This window comes from Dama dama, chromosome 19 (assembly GCF_033118175.1).
Source record: "Dama dama isolate Ldn47 chromosome 19, ASM3311817v1, whole genome shotgun sequence".
Lineage (NCBI taxonomy): Eukaryota > Metazoa > Chordata > Mammalia > Artiodactyla > Cervidae > Dama > Dama dama.
Genome location: NC_083699.1, coordinates 79,108,303 through 79,131,735, shown reverse-complemented (window position 1 = coordinate 79,131,735; position 23,433 = coordinate 79,108,303). Strand labels below are relative to the sequence as shown.

Here is a 23,433-nt window from a genome sequence, read left to right as displayed (position 1 = left end):
CTCATGAATATACACCCACATACCACACCATACACACTTCTTCACCATTTCTTCAGCAAGAAATTAAAGCAATGAGAGGGGCTTCCAGAGAGGAATCTGGAGAGCCCAACCAGAACACCAAGTGTGGTTTGTTGTTGTTTTAGCTGCCAAGTCATGTCCAACTCTTTACAGCCCCAAGGACTGTAGCCAGCCAGGCTCCTCTATTCATGTGGTTAGATGAAGAGAATTCTATGTCGTTAGCAGAATAAATGCCAGCAATGTTGGGGCTGCAGTTGACATTTATTTCCCTATACAGTGGACTAAAAAGTAAATGCACCTTGATTTGCAATACTTTTAAATGAGTGGGAAAATTCCCAGTAATTCATTTACTTTTAGGAAAAGCATAATGCTGAAGTGCTGCTTGTTCAGATGTCAACCCAGGAGGCAACACTCTAACGGGAACTTTGCAGAGAAACACTCCTGTTCTTGCAGGAGGCAGTCGTGTGCTGCCCAAGTCTTGCTCAGGCAAGTTCCCAAGAACCTTTTTTTCAAGCTGCTTTAACACAGCAAGATTGCACACGTGGAAACACTGTGAAAGATGTCAGGCGTGCTGTTTTGTCTGTAACAGTGAGGACTGGAAATAACTCCTGAATCGTGTCTATTTCTCTTGCCTCTCATTTTTTGTCTTCCTATTTGAACCATCCTGGAACAGGCACGCGTGAGCACTATAGGGGTCCTGAGACTATGGGCTGAATCACCTTTGCCCAAGGTTGGAAGGGATCAACTCGAGTTTGTGGTGCTTGTTACAGATGTAGAAGCTACAGTTACAGGCTGAGTTGGCTGAACATTCATTTGAAAAATATTCAGTGTCTTCTAGAGAGACTGTGGCAGGCTATGAGCAGATTCTTCAGAGGAAGGATCCCTGCAGCCCATACCTGCCCGGATCCCACACTACCCGGAAGCTGCCTGGATCAGTCCTCAGGATCCCTGGATTCGAGGTCTGCTCTGTCCACAGGCTGAGGCTTAGAGGACATTCCTGTCATCTGCAGAGTGACCTCAAAGCTGTACTGCATGTCCTCCAGACTAAATATCAACAGGTTACAGAGATGCTACATTGTGTTGACTGCATGAGAACCATTTCAGTTTTCACAGTCTGGAGATCTCATGTGCCCACACAGTCCATTCCGGTCAGCATCTGGTATTAGACACAGTGGTTGGACACGGGCATCAGTGTGGCAGGCGGTGCCGCCGATGTGGGGTGGGGAAGGAGACCCTGGATGCTGCTCAGAGACATGACTGTAATTAACCCTTCTCCTGTGTCCCAGGCCCTGGACCTAATTACCTCAGGTAATAATAGACGTTGTTCCCCACATTCACAGATGATGAGGTTAAATCTCAAAGAGGTAAAGCTGTGGCTCAAGGTCATAGAGCTGTTTCATGGCAAAAAGTCAGAGTTTATACCCAGGTCTCCTTCTCAAGGCAATCATAAAGCCCCATCTGACTCCCTCTCTCCCCACTCAATTTTAGGCTTTAGGAGCCTTTTCTCAGGTGATTACAATTTTATAGGCAAAACTCATAACTCCCTGGGTGACAGTGACCTGGTTATCATATCATGACAGGTTAGTATTTTCCTAAGAAAACCAGACAGTTCTTTACAATAAAAAGTAAGTTTAAAACCTCTCTAGTCTTTGTGGGCATCCATTGAATTGGCCAGTGGTTTACAACTGCTGCTATGTCCTCCTCTTCTCCAGTACATCTATCCCTGGACCTGACTGATTTGCATGCACCAAATGTTTGTAAGAACTGTACTCTTCATGCTGGTCTCGGGTTCCTTCTAAGTGACAAACATCTGCCACCTTAGCATATTCTTTAATACTTCTGTTCTTGCAAAATAGTGCATTTCCCTAAACAGGATTTACCCATCACCATTCAGCCAACAACTTGGAGCGCAACAGTGGGCTTCTACATGCTTGATCAAATTTAGGTCAAAAGTCATAAGAAACAAATGAGAGTAGGCAACATTATCTTTCCCATTTTATTAAACAGGAAAGGGAGGCCCAGAAAACTCAGCTAGTCACTCAAAACTACAGAGCAGGTAAGTCACAGAGTTGATCTGGAAGTTCCGGCCAAATTTCCAGAGCTGACACAGTTCCCAACACATGTAAACAGAGCTTGAGGGATCCCCAGAACCCCACTGTACACAGCAGAATTTGTGGAAGAAGGAAAATAGTTAACAGGGCTAGTGCTATTTCCTTCCCTCCAACCTTGGTGTAAGAAGAAGCTCTGTGGTCCTCAGGCTGGGAAGCTAGATGCAACGGCTGGGCTGTCAGTATTTACAGACATTCCATCAGGGGTGCTGATAAAAGCAGCTTAAAGGAATGAAACATCATTCTCAAGCACAGTTTGGAAGATACAAACTGCTTGAGATGCCCCATTATGCTGTTACACAACTCCTGTATTTTCTGTATTTGTCATTTTTTTCCTGCACAGATACAGACTGTACTTCCTTCTATTGCTGTGCAGAAGCAGCCAAGAAACATCCCGCTGCAGTTGACACTCAAAAGGTGCAAATATGCCAGAGCCTCTGACATTGCTTTTCACTTTTAAGTTTGAAAGAATATGTGTCACATACAAAGTAAAAGTTAAAAATTAAAAACAATGAGATGCAAGAGATAAAAAACAATACAATGTTTAGAATGTAATAGCAAGATGTTCATCAGTGAATTTGTCTATGAAATTTCTCCCCATCTAGTCCTGAGAAGTCATCTTTGAGGCCCCACTGTCTCCTATGAATACCTTGCATCAAGCCTCACATGAAAGCCCTGCTCCTTACTGCAGCCCTACATGCTATCCAGAGAAAACAGCCATCTGTATGTCTTCTTTGGAGAAATGTCTGTTTAGTTCTTTGGCCCATTTTTTGATTGGGTCATTTATTTTTCTGGAATTGAGCTGCAGGAGTTGCTTGTATATTTTTGAGATTAATCCTTTGTCTGTTTCTTCATTTGCTATTATTTTCTCCCAATCTGAGGGCTGTCTTTTCACCTTACTTATAGTTTCCTTTGTAGTGCAAAAGCTTTTAAGTTTCATTAGGTCCCATTTGTTATCATTATTAGAGAAATGCAAATCAAAACCACAATGAGGTACCATTACACGCCAGTCAGGATGGCTGCTATCCAAAAGTCTACAAGCAATAAATGCTGGAGAGGGTGTGGAGAAAAGGGAACCCTCTTACACTGTTGGTGGGAATGCAAACTAGTACAGCCGCTATGGAAAACAGTGTGGAGATTCCTTAAAAAACTGGAAATAGAACTGCCATATGACCCAGCAATCCCACTTCTGGGCATACACACTGAGGAAACCAGATCTGAAAGAGACACGTGCACCCCAATGTTCATCGCAGCACTGTTTATAATAGCCAGGACATGGAAGCAACCTAGATGCCCATCAGCAGATGAATGGATAAGGAAGCTGTGGTACATATACACCATGGAATATTACTCAGCCATTAAAAAGAATTCATTTGAACCAGTCCTAATGAGATGGATGAAGCTGGAGCCCATTATACAGAGTGAAGTAAGCCAGAAAGATAAAGAACATTACAGCATACTGACACATGTATATGGAATTTAGAAAGGTGATAACGATAACCCTATATGCAAAACAGAAAAAGAGACACAGAAATACAGAACAGACTTTTGAACTCTGTGGGAGAAGGTGAGGGTGGGATATTTCAAAAGAACAGCATGTATACTATCTATGGTGAAACAGATCACCAGCCCAGGTGGGATGCACGAGACAAGTGCTCCGGCCTGGTGCACTGGGAAGACCCAGAGGAATCGGGTGGAGAGGGAGGTGGGAGGGGGGATCGGGATTGGGAATACATGTAAATCCATGGCTGATTCATATCAATGTATGACAAAACCCACTGGAAAAAAAAAATAATAATAATAAGAAAGAAAAAAAAAAGAAAACAGACCTCTGATTGTCTGAAAACTGCCCTTAAAGCCCATTTTCCTTAAGTCTAATCACAGTCCACCCAAGGGATTATTATAGATGAGTGAGTGATCTTTCGGAGACTTGGGGACACCAGAAGGAAGAAACTCATTTGTTTATGTCCCCATATTTCATTCATTCATCCACTCACTCATCCTTTTGTGCTCATTGAATACCTAATCTTTGTGCCAAGGAATCAAAGCATCCTGTTTAAATCATCTCCCTATCTTTTTTCCATGGACAAATGCAATAAGGAAGTCATATAATCATATCTGCTTTTCAAAACACACTGTCTCACCCTCACATTTCTCAACATGAGGGGCGTTTTCTTTATAATGCTCTTTAGGCTGTCTGGCAAAAACCTTCTAAGTTAACTTACTCACCACCTTCCACTTAGGCAGATAATTGTGTCTTACAAACACATGCACAAATCACAGAGCACTTGTCTTATACCCAAATAACCTAGTCTATGAAGAATCTTGGTATGATTTGAGGGGTATTGAAACCTCATTGTCTGGAAGCTGTGTTTAATGAGGACTCTTTCCTGGTCTTCCTTTCTTGTTTGATGGGGTCTCATAACAAGCATCATGGTGTCCATGTTTCTGCTTGTGGGAGATTAATGTTAGCCTGCATCTCAACTAGGAAATGACTCTTTTATGAATTTTTAAAGTAATCCAAGTAGCAATTTCAGAGACTAACTTTGTGTTGCTTTGGTTCCCCCAAAAAATTCAATTAGGAAAGAATATATACCAGTGAATTTTAAATGTTTTTCCCAATTCTATGGCAGGTAAAATATTCACAGAGACCAAGGGTCCTAATATTCCAGAAAACTACAGGTCAAGTAAACAGCAAAAAGCATTCTGGAGGAATTAAGTAGCACCTAGCATTTTACAGAATGCATAGAGGAAGTATGAGTTACAAAAACTAGCCAATAGTGACTGTAGTTAAGTTGAATCTTACCAATCATTAGCAGCTAATATAATTAAGTTTTACAAATTGTTAAAGGGTTCTGATACAAAGGATAGGTCATCTCAGTCCAGAATAGAGTGGGACAGGCAGAAGACCACCAGCAAAATATGTGCCATACAAGGAGGAGAAAAAGCTGGACCAGACTGGACAAGTCATGTTGCAGAAGGGTAATTGCCAAGTCCTAGCGAAGGAGGTGGAAATTTGTTGTGCTCACTCTATAGTGTCCTCTGCACCCCTGCATTTAGCCATCAGATTTCTTCATTCATACTGTTCACATGCCCAAAAGTAAAGTTGATCACACTCCACAAACACTTAAGAGACCTTTAGACAGTTCTGTGTTAAGAAAACACTCCATGCTTTAATATGTCAAGACTTTCTTGGCTATTACAGATACATAATGTAATAAGGCTTATATGGAAAAGGCCTGAACATGGGCAAACCAACCCAGCAGAATCCCTTCCTGAAGTCTGAAGAGGCTCCACTTTGAGTTACTGCTGGGTGGCCTGCTTTTCTTAGAACATCTAAACTAGTGATTGTACTTCAACACTTCTTTATTAGGAGTCGACCATAAAAATAGAAAGTCAAACACAGTTAATTAATGCATGGCAGTAGGGAAACACACTCATCAAATCAGCCAAGGGCATCCCTGTCATTTATTCCTCAGAGACTTCAAATCAAAATCTGTCTTCAGTTTTGCTCTTAACTCTTCTTGAAGGGTCACATATTTTTAATGTAAAAAAAACAATGTAAGAAGGAAACATTAATTCTAATTAAAATCAACAGATTGTAAATTTTCTCTAAGTACTTCAAGTCTTACTTTTAAATAGAGTTAAACCCCCTAGAAGACTATGTGGTCTAGTTCATCAAAGACCATCATCAACAGAAGCCACTTCTATGAACTTCCCATCTGCATTTCTTGCATAAAGATTGTTGAGGATGTGACATCCCTCCATACGCTCTATATGAAACTAAACACAAAAGTTCTGTCTTCCCTGAGGAACCAGTAACAGTCACATTCTTGCTAAAGAGAACTAGTAACTGTATCATGTTCCTCTGTTTTGACTTGGTTTCCTAGAAGCTCAGGACCACACTTCACACTCTGCCATAGCAACAATAGTCACACTTTGACTACCCCTCACTTCTCTCTGATCTTCATTTTCTATATATATTATTTTATTAGGTTTATTGCATGTTTCATTTAATGTAAAAATGAATTAAATAAACTTCTCTCAGGAGTTAGAAGCTCTGATCAGCACAACATGCTATTCATATGTGTCAACTGGTAGTCTGATTTTCAGATCCCTTTAACAGAGAGTTAGAGAATTAATTTTTAAGTAAAATTTCAGTCTCTCAAAGACAAAGACTGTATCTCATTTCTCTCTTCACTCCATCATTCTCTGCAAACAGCAGGGGCTACTGAAGGCAATAAGGACAACACTGCTTATTGAGGGCTGGGTCCATATTTCTTAGAACTTGATGTAAACCAGGACAGGAACTTGGCTCCAAAGTAGGGGTTGCAGGATTAGAAGATAAGTAGAGAAGGTTTTAATTTCCGTGATGAGAAGTCCTCTGATCTCACAGAGCTGCGGAGACTTGTGGAAATCTGGTGCATGGTTACAAGCTGTCCTGAGGCTCCTGCATCAAGGGTCTGATGGAGTTCCAGAGAGTCTGGCAGCATTGCAGCAGCAGGGGACAACCATGGCCTAATGGAAAACTGTCCCCAAGACCAGTGACTTGAACAAGAGACAAGGGAGACAGAGCCCTGAGCCTGGCAGCAACCTATGCCTCTGTAAGCTGCTTTCTCTCACCTGCCCCACTCTCCTCAAATCTCAGCTGGTTCTCTGCTTTTCTCTGTGAGGTACATTATAATTTCCTGGGATTGGAGTGCTGCTGTTGAAAAATACGTTGGAAAATAATCCTTTCTTTCCTCTTCTTGTGAGATGATGCAAAGGCAGAGGCACCCTGCCTTTGCTGAAATCTCTTTTGTCAGTTTCATTTCTTCCCTGATATTGATGAGAGTGCACAGTTTGACAAGAGTGAGGCGGGAATACATGAGCTCAGCTTCCTGCCTGTGCTGCCATCCAGGCTGGGTCTGTAACTGAGCAGGGCTCCAAAGCCATGGCAAATTAGCACAGCAAAACAGAGGCTGAGAAGTCTCTGATGTGCTTGAGAAGATCTCTTCCTATATCCAGCATGATTAGTCTGTGGAGAAACCTGGTTGATGAGCTGAAAAGATATCTGTGCTTATAGATTAGAAGAATTGATATTAAAATACACTACCCAAGGCAATTTACAGATTCAATGTGATTCCTATTGCATTCCAATGGCATTTTTCGTAGAACTAGAACAAATAATACAAACAATGTGTATGGAAACACAAAAGATCCCAAATAGGCAAAACAATCTTTAGAAAAAAGGACAAAGCTGGAGGTATCATGCTCTCTGATTTCAAACTACACTACAAAGTTTCAGTAATCAAAACAGTATGGTATTGGCATGAAAACAGAGACCCTGATCAATGAAATAGAATAGAGAGCCCAGAACCTACACTTATATGGTCAATTAATCTACAACAAATGTGGCAAGAATACAGAATGAAGAAAAGACTTCCTCTTCAGTAAACAGTGTTGGGAAAACTCAGTAGCTACATTTAAAAGAATCAAACTGAACTGCATTCTCATACTATGTACAAAAATAAACTCCAAATGGATTAAAGACTTAAATGTGAGGCCTGAAATCATAAAACTTCCAGAAGAAAACATAGGCAGTTTTTCTTTGACATTGATCTTAGCAAATTTTTTTTTGGATTTGTGTTCTCAGGCAAGAGAAACAAGCAAAAATAGTCAAATGGGATAACCCCAAACCAAAAAGATTTTTCACAGTGAAGGAAACTAACTACAAAATGAAAAGACATCTACTGAATGAAGAAGATATTTGCAAATCACACATACAATAAGGTTGAAAGTGAAAGTGTTTGTTGTTCAGTCATGTCCAACTCTTTGTGACCCCATGAACTGAAGGCCACCAGGTTCTTCTGTCCATGGAATTTTCCAGGCAAGAATACTTGAGTGGGTAGGCATTCCTTTCTCTAGGAGATCTTCCTGACCCAAGGATTGAACCCAGGTCTCCCACAGAATAGGCAGATTCTTTACCATCTGAGCCACCAAGAAAGCCCAAAGTGAAAGTGTTAGTCACTCAGTCTTGTCTAACTCTTTGTGACCCCATGGACTGTAGTCTTTTAGTCTCCTATGTTCGTGGAATTCTCCAGGCAAGAATACACACGTGGAGTATACAGCCTTCCCTTCTCCAAGGGATCTTCTCAGCCCAGGGATCAAACACAGGTCTGCTGCATTGCAGGCATATTCCTTACTATCAGAGCCACCAGGGCCTGGTGGGTTAATAATACTACAAAGAGGTTAATATCTAAAATATACAAAGAACTCATACAACTCAATATCAAAAAACAAACAACCTGATTAAGATATGGGCAGAGAACCTGAATAGACATTTTTCTAAAGAAGACATACAGATGGCCAACAGACACATGAAAAAAATGCTCAACATCATTAATCATCAGGGAAAATGCAATTCAAAACCACAATGAGACATCACCTCACACTCAAAATGGCTATTACCAAAAAGAAATAACAAGTATTGGTGAGGATGTGGAGAAAAGGGATCCCTCGTACAGTGTTGGTGGGACTACAACTATGAACAGCAGTATGAGGTTCCTCATAAAACTGAAAATAGAACTACCATATGATCTAGCAATGTAACTACTGGATATTTACCTGAAGAAAACAAAACACTAATTCTAAAAGATAAATGCATCTATGTTCACTGCAGCATTATTTACAAACCAAGATATGAAAGCAACCTAAGGGTCAGTGGATAGATGAATGGATAAAGAAGATGTTTATACATATATATATGTATATATATAAACATACATATATGATATGCATTTTCCACATATATATATATATATATATATATAATGAAACATTACCAAGCCATAGAAAAGAATGAAATCTTGTCATTTGCAACAACATGGGTAGATTTTCCTTGAGAATATTATGTGAAGTGAAATAAATCAGATGAAGAAAGACAAATAACATGTAATTTCACTTATATGTGGAATCTAAAAAACAAAACAAGTGAAGAAATGCAACAAAACAGAAACAGACTTATGGATACAGAGAATAAGCAGGTGGCTGCCAGGTGGGAGGGGGCAGGGGGGGATGAGTGAAATAGGTGTACAAGCTTTCAGTGACAAGAGAAATGAATCACAGGGATGAAATGTACAGCACTGGGAATGTGGTCAATAACTATGTAATAACTTTGGTGGCAGATGGTAACTGGACTTATCACGGTGATCATATTGTAATGTATAGAAATATCAAATCACTACGCTATGCACCTGGAATTAACAGAGTGTTACAGGTCAATTATACTTCAACAAACTCATAGAAAAAGAGTTCAGATTTGTGATTATCCAAGATGGGGGAAGAGGGAACTGGATGAAGGCAGTCAAAAGGTACAAACTACCAGTTATAAGATAAATAAGTACTGGAATGTAATGTACAACATGATAAATATAATTAACACTACTGTATGTTGTTATGAAAGTTGTTAAGAATTCTCATCACAGGGAAAGAAAATTTCTTTTTCTTTTTTGTATCTGTAAGAAATGATGGATATTCACTAAATATATTAGTCATCATTTCATGATGTATGTAAGTCAAATCATTATTCTGTACACCTTAAATTTATACAGTGCTGTATGTAGGTCAATTATGGAGCTTCCCTGGTGGCTTAGGGATAAAGAATCTGTCTGCCAATGCAGGAGATACAAGTTTGATCCCTGGGTTGGGAAGACCCCCTAGAGAAGGAAATAGCAACCCACTCCAGTATTTTTGCCTGGAAAATCCCATGGACAGAGGAGCCTGGCAGGCTACAGTCCATGGGGTTGCAAAGAGTAGGACACGACTTAGCGACTAAACAATGACAACAATGTAGGTCAATTCTAATTCAATAAAACTGGAAAAAAAAAAAACCTTTTTTTTAAAAGAATTTGATTACATAAATGTACAGAGTTTTGAAGGCATTCAAGAGTTTAATTAGTAACTCATTGTCTATTCAAATGTTTTAAACTGATATCTAGCCAATTGAAATAAATGGGGTCTTTTGAATGAAAAAAGTGATGAGTATCAAAACTCAACAAATACAGCAATAAATGTAAGACTTTCTCCTTAACCTGTGGTTTCTGGTGGTGCTTAGGATCTTTAGCACTGAACAAACTGTAGATATTTCAAAATAATATAGGAACAGCTGTGTTAATTCACTCAATTTTATCACAAACATGCTTAATTATTTCAAAACAATGCCTATCGCCTCCAGCTAGCAGAAATACAAGTTTACTATAATTCAGGCATGGTCTTAATGGGAATCAAAGACATGGAACATATTTGATTTATGACGCAAAGAAGAAAAAATCTTAAACAAAGTAGAGTAACCAGGAGACACCAGGAAGACTGTAAAAGCCTCGGTTCATGAACAAGAACATGGCCCCAGAAGTCCTTGAATTTGTGCCTCCTGGCCCACAACCACAGACATATGTTCTGCTGTTGACAATAGCTAAAGGCCCTCTTTAGGATCATTTGCTTGGAAGCAGGATTTCAAATCTGTAAAAATAAATTTGTGAAAAACTTAAAAGAACAAGTGTTTTCATAGTCAATTAAAAACCAGCTCATAAGTCGGGGCAACTGGAAGGTCAGGAGAGAGGTGTGGGCAGGGAGGCTCCTAGCCTGTGCTGGGTGTCTGCTGAGCACTAAGCAGAGTGCCGCTGATACCCATGCTAATTGTGCCCCCATTTCACAGGTGCAGAAACTGAGGCCGGAGGCAACGGGACTCATCTGAGGCCACAGAGTAAGAAGTGGAACCAAGTTGTGAACTCAGACTGTTCAGATTCTAAAAACCACTTTCTGTTCATTTCAGCAATTTACCTCTGATGTCGCCCACTGCTACTGAAATAGGACAGATGGAAACTTCAGTAGGTACTCACACACACACACACACACACACACACACATACACACACATACCCAAGTGTCCCAAAAAAAAAAAAAAAATCAGATACAGAAGAATTCTGGGGTAAGATAAGATCCTGAGGACACAGAAGTGAGCAGAAACCCAAGAGCCAAAGGAAAGGCTACAGCCCTGGCCTGAGAACATTTTTTTTTTGCTCCCGAGAAAGGGAAGAAAGCAACAGATGCCAGAAAATGGGGAGGAATGTGGAACTGGAGAACTCTGGGGGTCTGTACCTCAGGATCCCTTGTCAGGAATGAAGTCTGGTTCCCCAGCAGTGGGGAGCATCCCTTTCACCCAGCAATAATGTTGCAGGCAGGGTCACCCCAGCCTGAGCATACTCCATTTCCAGATAAGGCCTTGCTGAGTGGTACCCCATCCTGGCTTATCCCTCTGCCCAGCTTCCTGCCCTCCCCCACATGTGTGGATCCAGGGAGCTGCCATACCCACCCCCCACCAGGAAAGCTTTCTGCAGGAAAAGCATCTCAGAGCAGGAAAGTTATCTCACTGCTTTCCAATGAGTCTACCTGCAACAGGAAGTGAAAGAACATTTTTAACAACAAGGGATGCCTAGTGACTATTTGAAGTTGCATAAGTCCTTGTGACATGAAGCCTTTACCACTAGCCTCCAAATAGTCAGCAAAGGTCCAATGCCTTCACAGATGATTTGGTGAATAAGGATGTGAAGGGAAATGAATAAAGAACCTAGACTTTCAGTCTAAGCCAACATGGCACAGAATGGAGGCAAAAGAGAAGAAGATATTCAGGATACGGAAGACTTGTGATTATCTCGGGAAGAGGGTGAACTACCACATGGGCTGAGGACTTGAACCAGAACTTCCCAGGCCCTCGAGGGGCAGGACAAGCTGGCTGACATGTGGGTTACAGCTATGAGGCTGCAACGGGCCTTCATAGAGAGGGGAAAGTCATTCCTGGTGCACGCAACAGATGGAACAGGTCCACTTGAGGGAGGAAGCACCATCTGGGCAGTGCAAGGGCCTCTCCATCCCTGTGAAGGAAAGGAGCTGCTCTTCTGAACTTCCTGGGTTGGAAGTTGGCCCCACTTGGGCAGCACTTGGCACTCATCCCTGTCTTGTGAGTTACACCCAGGTGTCCAATCTCCCTGGCTAGGGTGTGAGGCTTCTCCCTCACACCTTCCATCTCACAGACTCTCAAGAAAAGCACAATCAATTGATGGCAGACCTTAAAGCAGCTGAGCAGGAAGAAGCCTAGCTGGCTCTTTAAAGGATCTCTTAAACCTACATGTATATTTGGAAAGGCTGCTCTGTGGGGAAGGTGACTTGCCAGTCACCAAGCCTTCCTTACACGCAAGCTTTTATTTGTTGTTTTGAAATTGAAATGTTGGTTTCAATCAGCAGTTCCTTCCGAAGTGCTGCCTGGTACTGACCTTTTATTAAAGAAATGGAATGTTGGAGGCATAACTAACACCTCTTCAATGAGATTTGAAAAGTGGAGGAGAAAAGAAGCAATGTGTCTTCTATTTCTCCACTGATAGGTTATTTCATTCAGTCAGACAGAATGAGCTTTATTCATAAAGCACTTGGAAAACTTCAAATAGTAAGTTCTTTGTATTAAATATCTACATTTGACAAGGAGAAGCCCGAGTTCAGGAAATAAGATGCTGTTGAAACACAAACGCCCACCAGCTCAGAAAAGCCTGTGACAGGCAGAGAATTTGACAGGAGCAGACCAAGCCTGGACACTAGCTGCGGCCTGGGTTACAAATTCTTCACCTTCTGTGGGTTGGCACATACTAACGTGGAGACAGAAATGGCAACCCACTCCATTATTCTTGCCTAGAAAATCCCATGGACAGAGGAACTTGCTGGGCTACAGTCGATGAGGTCACAGAGTCAGACGCGGCTGAGTGAGTGAGCACACACGCACATACATACTAATGACCACCCAGTGAGAACAAACAGGTCCCAAAGCATGATGCCAGGCTTGTGGTAACTAAGAGTTTCTGATGGGTCCTGGGCTCTTGGGTTACTCACTCCCACTGGCACCATCTCACCTTGGTAGTGGTTCCCAGCACTGGTTTTAGAATTAATCAGGCATCTATTTGAAATGCAGCTTTGCATTTACTAGCTGTATGACAGTAGGAACATTTCTTAACCTCTTTCTTACAAGATGGAGAGTCTTGCCCCTCTTACAGACACGTGGTAAGACCTGCCCGTAATGGGGCACAGAGGAAGCAAGCTTCCCTCCACATAAACATCGCTATAACTTTGGTCCAGTTCAGAACCTGAGCTGAGAATATAACAAACCTCATACCACTCCATCTTGGAAACACTTTTAGCGAGCTTAACGCTCCAACATCATTTTTGCGAGTGATTGGTACTGTGCCATGAACTATATATCAGGTTAATGAGAAGAACAATGAAGGTTGTAGGCTTCTCATCTTCAGTTTGACCTTCCTCAGATCAAAGTCAAAGTGTGATTGAAAGTGAAAGAAAAATTGGAAGAACTTCTGAGAAGCTACCCACAACAGAACCCATTATTACGTTTGACCTCAGTGTTACTTAGAGAATCTCCCTGTGCCTTCTACAGCTGCTTAAGAGTTGACTTCAGGCCTCATCACAGCACTCCACCAGCTCTGTGCTCTGACCTTAATCAGATTTTTCCAAACAGCTGACATGAGCATTCAGCAATGAAACTGCCAGGAAATTTTCCACAGCCCCAAGGCTCTCAAGGAAGGCTTTGCAACCTTAGCAGCTGACACGCCAGCTAGTGCCATCTGGCCTGGACAGGCCTCTGTGACACACACAAACACACGAGCTGGTTTTGAGCATCAGAAAGGCATGCACTTTTGGGGGCATGCATAGGCAAGCCATGGGAGCAGCCCGCACACCAGGGCCTGGGGCAGCTCCCTGAGGACCGCCTTTCTTTTCCTATTCCTCAGTAACTACTGCATGCTAAGTGCCTCCTTAGAGGGGAAGCAGTGCCCATGTGAGCGTGACACCACATTGCTACACTCCATCTCAGTGTCCTGGAGAGGTGATTGCTCCTACATGCTAGAGACTTAAAGCTCAATGAATCCCTTCACCTCATTAAGATAAATCACACAAACAGTTACTTGCTAAATGCAAAAAAAACCAAAAAACCATGCATCACTTTTTTCTGTGTGTGACCACACTATTTTACTCGCAACAAGCAGTGTTTCTGATAAACTGTGTTGGAAATCTTAGCTGAAACCTGAGGCCAAACATGGCCTTTTCCCTTCTACTCCAAATCTAGACTTTGAGACATTTCATGTGCTTGACTCTCAAGTATGTTTGCTGAGAGACATGAAAACTCAACTTCCTAAATTCCAAGAATATACCAAAAGCAAGTAAAATGGACCCCACAGTGAAAGACTACATTTACAAAAAAGATAGACAGACAAAGAAAGATAATATAAAATACAAAAGTTTGATAATAATTAAGTGGGGGAAACTGCAGAAAAGGCATTCTCATATATTACTGGTAGGAATGAAAATTACATTTGGAAATGTCTACCAAAATAATATTATGAATCTTTCTTTTGACCAGGCAATACCACTTACAGAAATCTCTCTCAAAGATAAAAAAAAGGAAACAAAACAAAAAAGCTGAATGCACAGGTTATTTGTTATATAACTATTTGTAACAACAAAGTTTTGGGAAACCCATTGGGACAGGGTGAATGGACAGCAGTCCATTCACACCAAGGAAACACTATAAGCTATGACAAAGAATGAAGTATATTGCTACACACTACCACAAAGCAATTGCCCAGGATACACTGCTAAGTGAAACCAACAAAAGTGTGTATAATGTGCTACCAATTTCTTCAGAATATAAATATTTGAATATATTTTAAAAATGAAAGAGTGAATGGAAATAAAAACAAAAATAAACAAATGGGACCTAATTAAACTTACAAGCTTTTGCATAGCAAAGGAAACCATAAATAAGATAAAAAGACAACCCTCAGAATGGGAAAAAATAACTGCAAATGAAGCAATGACAAAGGCTTAATCTCCAAAATATATACAAGCAACTCATGCAGCTCAATATCAGAAAAACAAACGCAATAAAAAAAAATTGGGCAGAAGACCTAAACAGATGTTTCTCCAAAGAAGACTTGTAGATGGCTAAAAAACACATGAAAAAATGTTCAACATCACTTATTATTAGAGAAATGCAAATCGAGGTTTTGATCTCACACAGGTGAGAATAGCCATCATCAAAAAATCTACAAATAATATATGCTGGAGAGGATGTGGAGTAAATGGAAGCTTTTTGCATGGTTGGTGGCAATGTAAATTGATACAACCTCTATGGAGAACAGTATGGAGATTTCTCAAAAAACTAGGAATAAAATTACCATATGACCCAGCAATCCCATTATTGGGCACATACCCTAAGAAAAACCACAGTTCTGAAAGACACACGTACCCCAGTGTTCACTCAATTCAGTTCAGTTCAGTCGCTCAGTCGTGTCCTATTCTTTGCGACCCCATGGACTGCAGCACGCCAGGCTTCCCTGTCCATCACCAACTCCAAGAGCTTACTTAAACTCATGTCCATCGAGTCAGTGATGCCATCCAACCATCTCATCCTCTGCCATCCCCTTCTCCTCCCACCTTCAACCTTTCCCAGCAACAGGGTCTTTTCAAATGAGTCAGTTCTTCACATCAGGTGGCCAAAATATTGGAGTTTCAGCTTCAACATCAGTCCTTCCAATGAACACCCAGGACTGATCTCCTTTAGGATGGCCTGGTTGGATCTCCTTGCAGTCCAAGGGACTATCAAGAGTCTTCTCCAACACCACAGTTCAAAAGCATCAGTTCTCTGGCACTCAGCTTTCCTTATAGTTCAACTCTTATATCCATAGTTGACTAATGGAAAAACCATAGCTTTGACTAGATGGACCTTTGTTGTCAAAGTAATATCTCTGCTTTTTAATATGCTGCTGGCTTGGTCATAGCTTTTCTTCCAAGGAGTAAGCATCTTTTAAATTCATGGCTGTAGTCACCATCTGCAGTGATTTTGGAGCCCCCCAAAAAAATAAAGTCTGACACTGTTTCCTTTGTTTCCCCATCTATTTGCCATCAAGAGATGGGACCGGATGCCATGATCTTCATCTTTTGAATGTTGAGCTTTAAGCCAACTTTTTCACTCTCCTCTTTCACTTTCATCAAGAGGCTCTTTAGTTCTTCCTCACTTTCTGTCATAAGGGTGGTGTCATCTGAATATCTGAGGTTATTGATACTTCTCCTGGCAATCTTGATTCCAGCTTGTGCTTCATCCAGCCTGGCATTTCACATGATGTCCTCTGCATATAAGTTAAATAAGGAGGGTGACAATATACAGCCTTGATGTACTCCTTTCCCGATTTGGAACCAGTCTGTTGTTCCATGTACAGTTCTAACTGTTGCTTCCTGACCTGCATACAGATTTCTCAGGAGGCAGGTCAGGTGAGCCCATCTCTTTCAGAATTTTCCACAGTTTGTTGTGATTCACACAGTCAAAGGCTTTGGCATAGTCGATAAAGTAGAAATGGATGTTTTTCTGGAACTTTCTTGCTTTTTGGATGATCCAACAGATGTTGGCAATTTGACCTCTGGTTCCTGTGCCTTTTCTAAATCCAGCTTGAACATCTTGAAGTTCACAGTTCACGTATTGTTGAAGCCTGACTTGTAGAATGTTGAGCATTACTTTGCTAGCGTGTGAGATGAGTGCAATGCTTACTGCAGCACTATTTACAATAGCTAAGATGTGGAAGCAAGCTAGATGTCCATCAACAGATGAACGGATAAAGAAGTTGTGTTATATACATACAATGGACTATTAGTCAGCCATAAAAGGAAGGAATTTGAGTCAGTACTAGGTGAGGTAGATGAACCTAGAGCATGTCATACAGAATGAAGTAAGTCAGAAAGAGAAAAACAAATACCGTATATTAACACATATATATGGAATCTAGAAAAATGCAGGAGAGCAATGGAGACACAGACATAGAGAACAGACTTGTGGACACAATGGGGGAAGAAGAGGGTGGGACAAATTGAGAGAGGAACGTTGAAACATATACGTTACCATATGTAAAACAGCCAATAGGAATTTGCTGTATGATGTAGGGAGCTCAGCCCAGTGTTCTGTGACAATCTAGAGGGGTGGGATGGGGTAGGGGGTGGGAAGGAGTCTCCAGAGGATGGTGAAATATTGCTGATACATGTTGACGTATGGCAGAAACCAACACAACATCGTAAAGCAATTATCCTCCAATTAAATATAAATAAATTTTTTAAAAAAAGAAAGAATAAGCCATGAAAATTTAAAAATTATTCCCTTTTGAGAAAGGAGGCCATTAGGGTAAGGCATCAGGATAGAGATAAGTCTTTGTTAAATATGTCTTTTTATGAATTTGACTTTGGACTCATGGAAACACTTTACATAATCAAGAAACAAAAGTTAAAAAAAGCAGTTTCTAAAAATTTAAAACAAACAAGCCTCTGTATAACCACACAGCAACTAACGACTTGGCTCAGTATAGTAAGTGCATGTACATGAGGAAATTACTGAGGGAAAGGAAAGAACAGGGTGAGTTAGTCAGAACGGTGCTTGGAACTCACACAGGACCAGGCCAGGGTATCTTCATACCTGCCAAGCCAATCTGATGATCCACTGGCCCCTGGGTGGAACACACAGTCATGGGCAATAATCAGGGACAGTTTAATTGCTGCTCTGGTCCCACATAACAAAGTTGAATCATACTGTTTCTAAGCAGCTTAAGTGAATCCTAAAACAAAGGTTAAGATGTTTACTGGAACACAGAAACACCCAGCACCCAATGAGGAAAAATTCACAATGCTTGACATTTAGTAAAAGATTACCAGGCAGATCGAGAAGCAGAAAAATGTGATCTATAGTAAGGAGAGAAATAAATCCATCAAAACCAACCCAGAAATGATACTAATGTTAAAAATTAGTAGACATGGACATTAAAATAGTTATTATAGTTCTACTCTACTTGTTCAAATAGAGGGACTATTGAACACATTAATCAGATACATGGAAAATATTTTTCAAAAAGACCCAAATTAAACTTCTAGAGATGAAAATTACAATGTCTGAGATTTAAAAATACACTGGATAGGATCAATAGCAGTTTGGTCATGGCAGTAGAAAAGATTAAATTGAAGTCAAAGCCATAGAAACTGTGCAAAATGAAACAGATTTGTAGGGGGGGAGGAATGCCTAAAAAGAAAAAAATTGACCAGAGCATCCGTGAGCTGTAGGACAACATGATATCTGTGTCACTGTAGTTCCCACAGTGAGGACAAACATGCATGCAGACAGTGGTTTGTTTTCCTGTGGCCTTTGCATGAACTGGCATTGCAGAGGTGATTCGGGGTTGTGGTCACCACAGAAGTATCCTACCCCTCCAGGTCCAGATGTTTTTCAGGGTATCAGCATCCAGTGGGAGGAACAGGCTCAGAAGTTCCCTAGACCTTCAGGTGTTCTCCATGGCTCCTCCCTCTCAGACTCGGCTTCATGAGGTGGATTTCCCTGAGCAAGATGGTGGAGGCCACTCCTATGCACATTGTCCACAGGTACTAGGATAAGCACACGGCAGGTTCCTCATAGCGAAGTTCAGTCTCAGAATTTCCCAGGTAGTGAGTCTCTAACACGAGGCTTCATGGCTCCAGAAACCTTGGGGACAACTGCTGAGCAGCCTGAAACTTAACCCCGAACCTGCGTCTCTTTGTGACAATTCTGTGGGCATGAAGGGATTCAGAACTGCGAAGGTCTAAAACATGACTCTTCACTGATCTGCATCCATATCCACAGCTACTACCCAGTTAGGTGTGGGGTCTGTGATGCTAAGTGATGCATCCACTTATGTGATATCTGCAAAAGGCAACACCATGAGCGCAAAAAACAGATATGTGGTTCCCAGGGGCAGGTTAACAGGAGAGACAGACACAAAGGAAGAACACAAGGAAAGTTTTTCTAAGTGAGAAAACCATCTTTCAGTCTTGATGGTGTTGATGTTTATGTAACTATATGTACTTATCAAAACTGATAGAACCCGTGTAATTGAAAAAGTAGATTTTATTGTATGCAAATAAGTGATGCATTTGTCAAATCTCATAGAACCATACTCTAAATAGGGTGAGTTTTACTATTAATAGATATAAATGACCTCTTCCTTAATAAAATAAATAGAAAATGACTAAACAAAAGTCTAAAAATCGAGGCTTTAAAAGCATACATATATTAATATATTTTTATATGATACTTAGCTTTTATTGAACCCAACTCATATTCTGCTAGTAAACTTCTCCCAGGGTGAATCCTCCTGAATAGGTACTTCTCAAATTTTAATATGTACATGAGTCTCCAGAGAGCTTATTAAAATGCAGATTCTGATTCTGCATTTCTCACAAGCTTCCTGGTGATGCCCATGCTGCTGGTCTGCTGTCCACACTTTAAGTAGCAAGGCCAAGGGCACAGTCAGATCACCTGATATATAAAGGCCATAAGAACCAGTCACTCAGATTGAACAAGGCCTCCTTGCATGACCCACTGCCTTGGCCCATGTGAGTTACAGGATCTGTCCCTCAGCAATAGTCACTCACTCACTGCTGAAAGGTGACCCACCGTCATTCCATGGGTCCTCCTCTTTGGTCTCCAGTGGAAGCCTGGAGCCAGGTGTGGAACTGAATGCAGTAGATGATTGTGAAGAAAGCTTAACAGAAAGCCAGAAACTCCTGTCCTGAAGGCAGAGATTTCAGGAGGTCCATGAAGCCATAGAGGCCCATCCATTCACCCGCCCATCCAGCCACCCACCCACCCATCCCTCCATCTATCCACCCATCCCTCCATCTATCCACCCATCCCTCCATCTAACCATCCACCCATCCATCTATCCATCCATCCATCTGTCTACACATAAATACATCGACGTATGAATAGCAACATCTCTTCAAACGTCAGTGGAGATTACTCAGCCAGAAAGGAAGTCCACACTTATTCCCTGTGATTCTGCAGATATTGCAATGACTTTGAGTGGTATCACCTAACAATTTCTCAAAGTGAGTGCTTCCCAGGACCCAACAGGGCATTCCATTTGTGGATGGTCTCCCAGCAGGAGTAAGAAGTAGCCTCTACTGGAAGCTAAGTGTTGGAGGATGGTAAATGACTAGCTTTTATAGTCAACAACTTCCTGACATTTCCCCAGTGAACTGACACTTCTTTGTGCATGCAAAAAAAAAAAAAAAAAAGCTATATAAATGCCTTCACTGACAGCTTCTCTGCCCACAGATGCCCACAGGTATAAAACATCACATAGCAGGCTAACACATGACAACACCTTCAGATATCTGCTTAGGGATTCTCAGAAGGAAGCAACCACACATATATCCAGAGTCTATTTTAAGTCATTAACTTTTATTGAGCACTTACTATGTTCCATAAAGCACCCTAAGTGAATTTCATATATAGGTAACCCCAACTAACCCTCAGAGCAACCCCACAAGGTGGGAACGATAACATTTTACAGATGAGACTTCTCAGGCACAAGGAGGTTGGGTAACTTGTCCAAGGACACAAGCTAGTAATGAGAAACAGGGACATAAATACCAGCAGTTGCTGTCCCCAGACCCAGGCCCTCCCTCCCGACTGCTATGCTAGGGTTACCCTTTGCCTGACACTGCATGTATTAATGCTTACTGAGCCCCGGGGGACCCAGCTGGGGGAACTGAAGGAACACTGCACGATGAGCAATCATCATTTGTTCCTCCTCAATTCCCTTCAGAGCATCCCTGTCTCACAGTTGGACAGGATGAGGCCTGGTACCCGAAGTCACATCCACAGAAAGGTTCATTTTTACCTAGGTCCTACCTTTCTCACAGGAAGATGGGGAAAGCTGTGGAGGAAGCAAACTTGGTTAAGGAAATCAGGGGTTCAGTTTGAACATCCTGAGTCTGAAATGCTTCCACGAGAAGATGTCAGAGAGTAAGTTAAAAGCCACATGTTTAGTTCAGTTCAGATGTTACTGAAAGTCATATGTTACTGAAAGATTAAAGATGAAAATATCTGATGAATAGTGCGTACGTGCGTATGTGCTAAGTTGTTTCAGTCGTGTCCGACTCTGCAATGCTATGGACTATAGCCCACCAGTCTCCTCTGTCCATGGGATTCTCCAGGCAAGAATACTGGAGTGGGTTTCCATGTCCTCCTCCAGGGGATCTTCCCAACCCAGGGATCAAAAGGATCAAACCGTGTCTCTCACGTCTCCTGCATTGGCAGGTGGGTTCTTTACCACTAGTGTGCCACCTGGGAAGCCCCTGATGGATGGTACATTCTTTACCAGCTGAGCCACCTGGGAAGCCCTGGATGGTACATTCTTAAAAGCAACACGGAAGAATAGATGGTAGTAGAGACAAAGCAAGGTTTGCCTTGAGCTGTTGATTGTTGAATTGGTTGATGAGTCTGTTGGGATTAATTATACTACTCTGATGACTTTCATATATGTCTACAACTTCCAAAAATTAAGTTTTAAAAAATTCAGAAGGACATAGAATCACTTATATAGGATACCATAAAAAAATTAGTAACTTGGATCTAACTGTAAGGAAATATCAGACAAATACAAACTGAAGGCCATTCTACACAACTGGCTGTACTCTTCAAAAATGTCAGTATCATGAAAGACGACAAGTAACTGAAGATTTGTTCCACAGTAAATAACACCAAAAAGGCGTAACAATCTGTGATCCTGGTTTGTATCCTGGATCAGGAAAAAAAAAAAAAAAAAACTACTGTAAAAGCCATTATTGGGGTAATAGGTAAAATTTGGATCTGGATTGCTGTATCAAATAGTATATCAATGTGAAATTTCTTAAATTTAGACATTTACTGTGATTATATAAAAGACTGTCCTTGTTCTTAGAAGCTGTACTTTTAAATATTTAAAAGCGAAGAATCGTGGTGAATGAAACTTATTCTCAAATTACCCTGTAATAATAAGAATAATACTTTACATGTATAGATAGATATAAAGAAATTATGTAATTGCGGCAAAATGATAATTAGTGACTCTAGATGAAGAAAATATAGGGTTTTTATTGTGCTATTCTTACAACTTTTCTTAGGCTTGACAGTTTAAAAAAAAATGAATACAATCACCTGATGTAATTAGTATCCCTATAATACATTCTTTGTGTTCCCTTCTTTATAGTCTTTGAAATAAAAAGCTATCTTTTTGACCCTTTAGAGATTGGTACCAGATACTTGATTTTTCTTTAAGAACCTCTTTTATGTATCTTTTACATGCATTAAGTTACAGACTTATCACAGCAGGCCCTGCATGCACTCCCTAGCTGCTGGGGATGTCCCTGAGGTTCTGCCCTCAGCTGTCAGCCCCTCTTGGGATTGCCTTAGCTGAATGACACCCTGTCTTAGCCCCTTTCCAGGGTGGCCCACATCCAGTGCTTGGGTAACCTGGGTTGCATGGGCCTGGCCCTCTTACCTCTGCCCAGCAGAGCCCTGCAGGGCAGGTCCAGCTTCAGAGCTCTCTGCCAAAGCAGTGGAGATCTCCACCGAGACTGTCTGCTTCCTGTGCCCTCCTTCCTACAGGTGTTGGCCTCCAGGACACCCTACACTTACCTCCTGCACAGAAATCCCCACCCCTGAGTCCACTTACCAGGGAATCAGCTATGGCAATAATATGATGACCATTTTGCAGATGAGAAAACCAAACCTTGGAAAAAAAACCACTTGCCTGAGCTCAGAAAGCCATCTACTGGTGACATTAAAACTCAGACTCCAAATCTGCTGGCCTCTAGCTCCCTCCTTCTCTTTACCTTTCAAATTCTATGTCTCTGTTAAGGCCGAGGCCAAGTTCCTACTTCCCCCAGAGATATCCTCAAATTCCCTTTCTCATCTTGACACTCTCACCATCTGCTCTGTTTGGCATATGGCTATGGTCTCAGTTGGGGACTTTTCTTAACCATCACCTCTGATTACATAACCACTGTGCTGTTATTTAGCTTTTCAGTTTGAAGTCCGGTGCTTTCCCCGCATTATAATCTCCCTGGGGACAAATGTCATTTATTGTTCTTTGCATTCTAACAGTTGCTGTCCATATGTTGGGGATGCAGCCAGTATATTACCACGTAGGGAAAGAACTCACAAGTCCCATTTTTTTCTGGTTGTGGAAACAAACATCCTCAGAAGATCCTTAGCTCTGCAGCCTCAATTTCCTCTTGGCCTTTTCTGGAATGGTGTGGGGCTTTGTGATGTGGAATATAAGGGGATAACACATTATTCTGCCAGAGGAACAGTACCATCCATGGGGGAGTAGCTCAAACTGTATCGGTGGGCCAGGAAGCACTTGGTCAAATTCAATCA

At 41.3% G+C, this 23,433-nt stretch overlaps 1 protein-coding gene across 4 annotated transcripts in view; it reads right to left on the bottom strand.

The window, feature by feature from the left end:
- The window catches only part of NEK11 (NIMA related kinase 11), a 279,485-nt gene that overhangs the window by 28,363 nt on the left and 227,689 nt on the right, over positions 1 to 23,433 (bottom strand). The gene's annotated exons all lie outside the window — the stretch shown is intronic.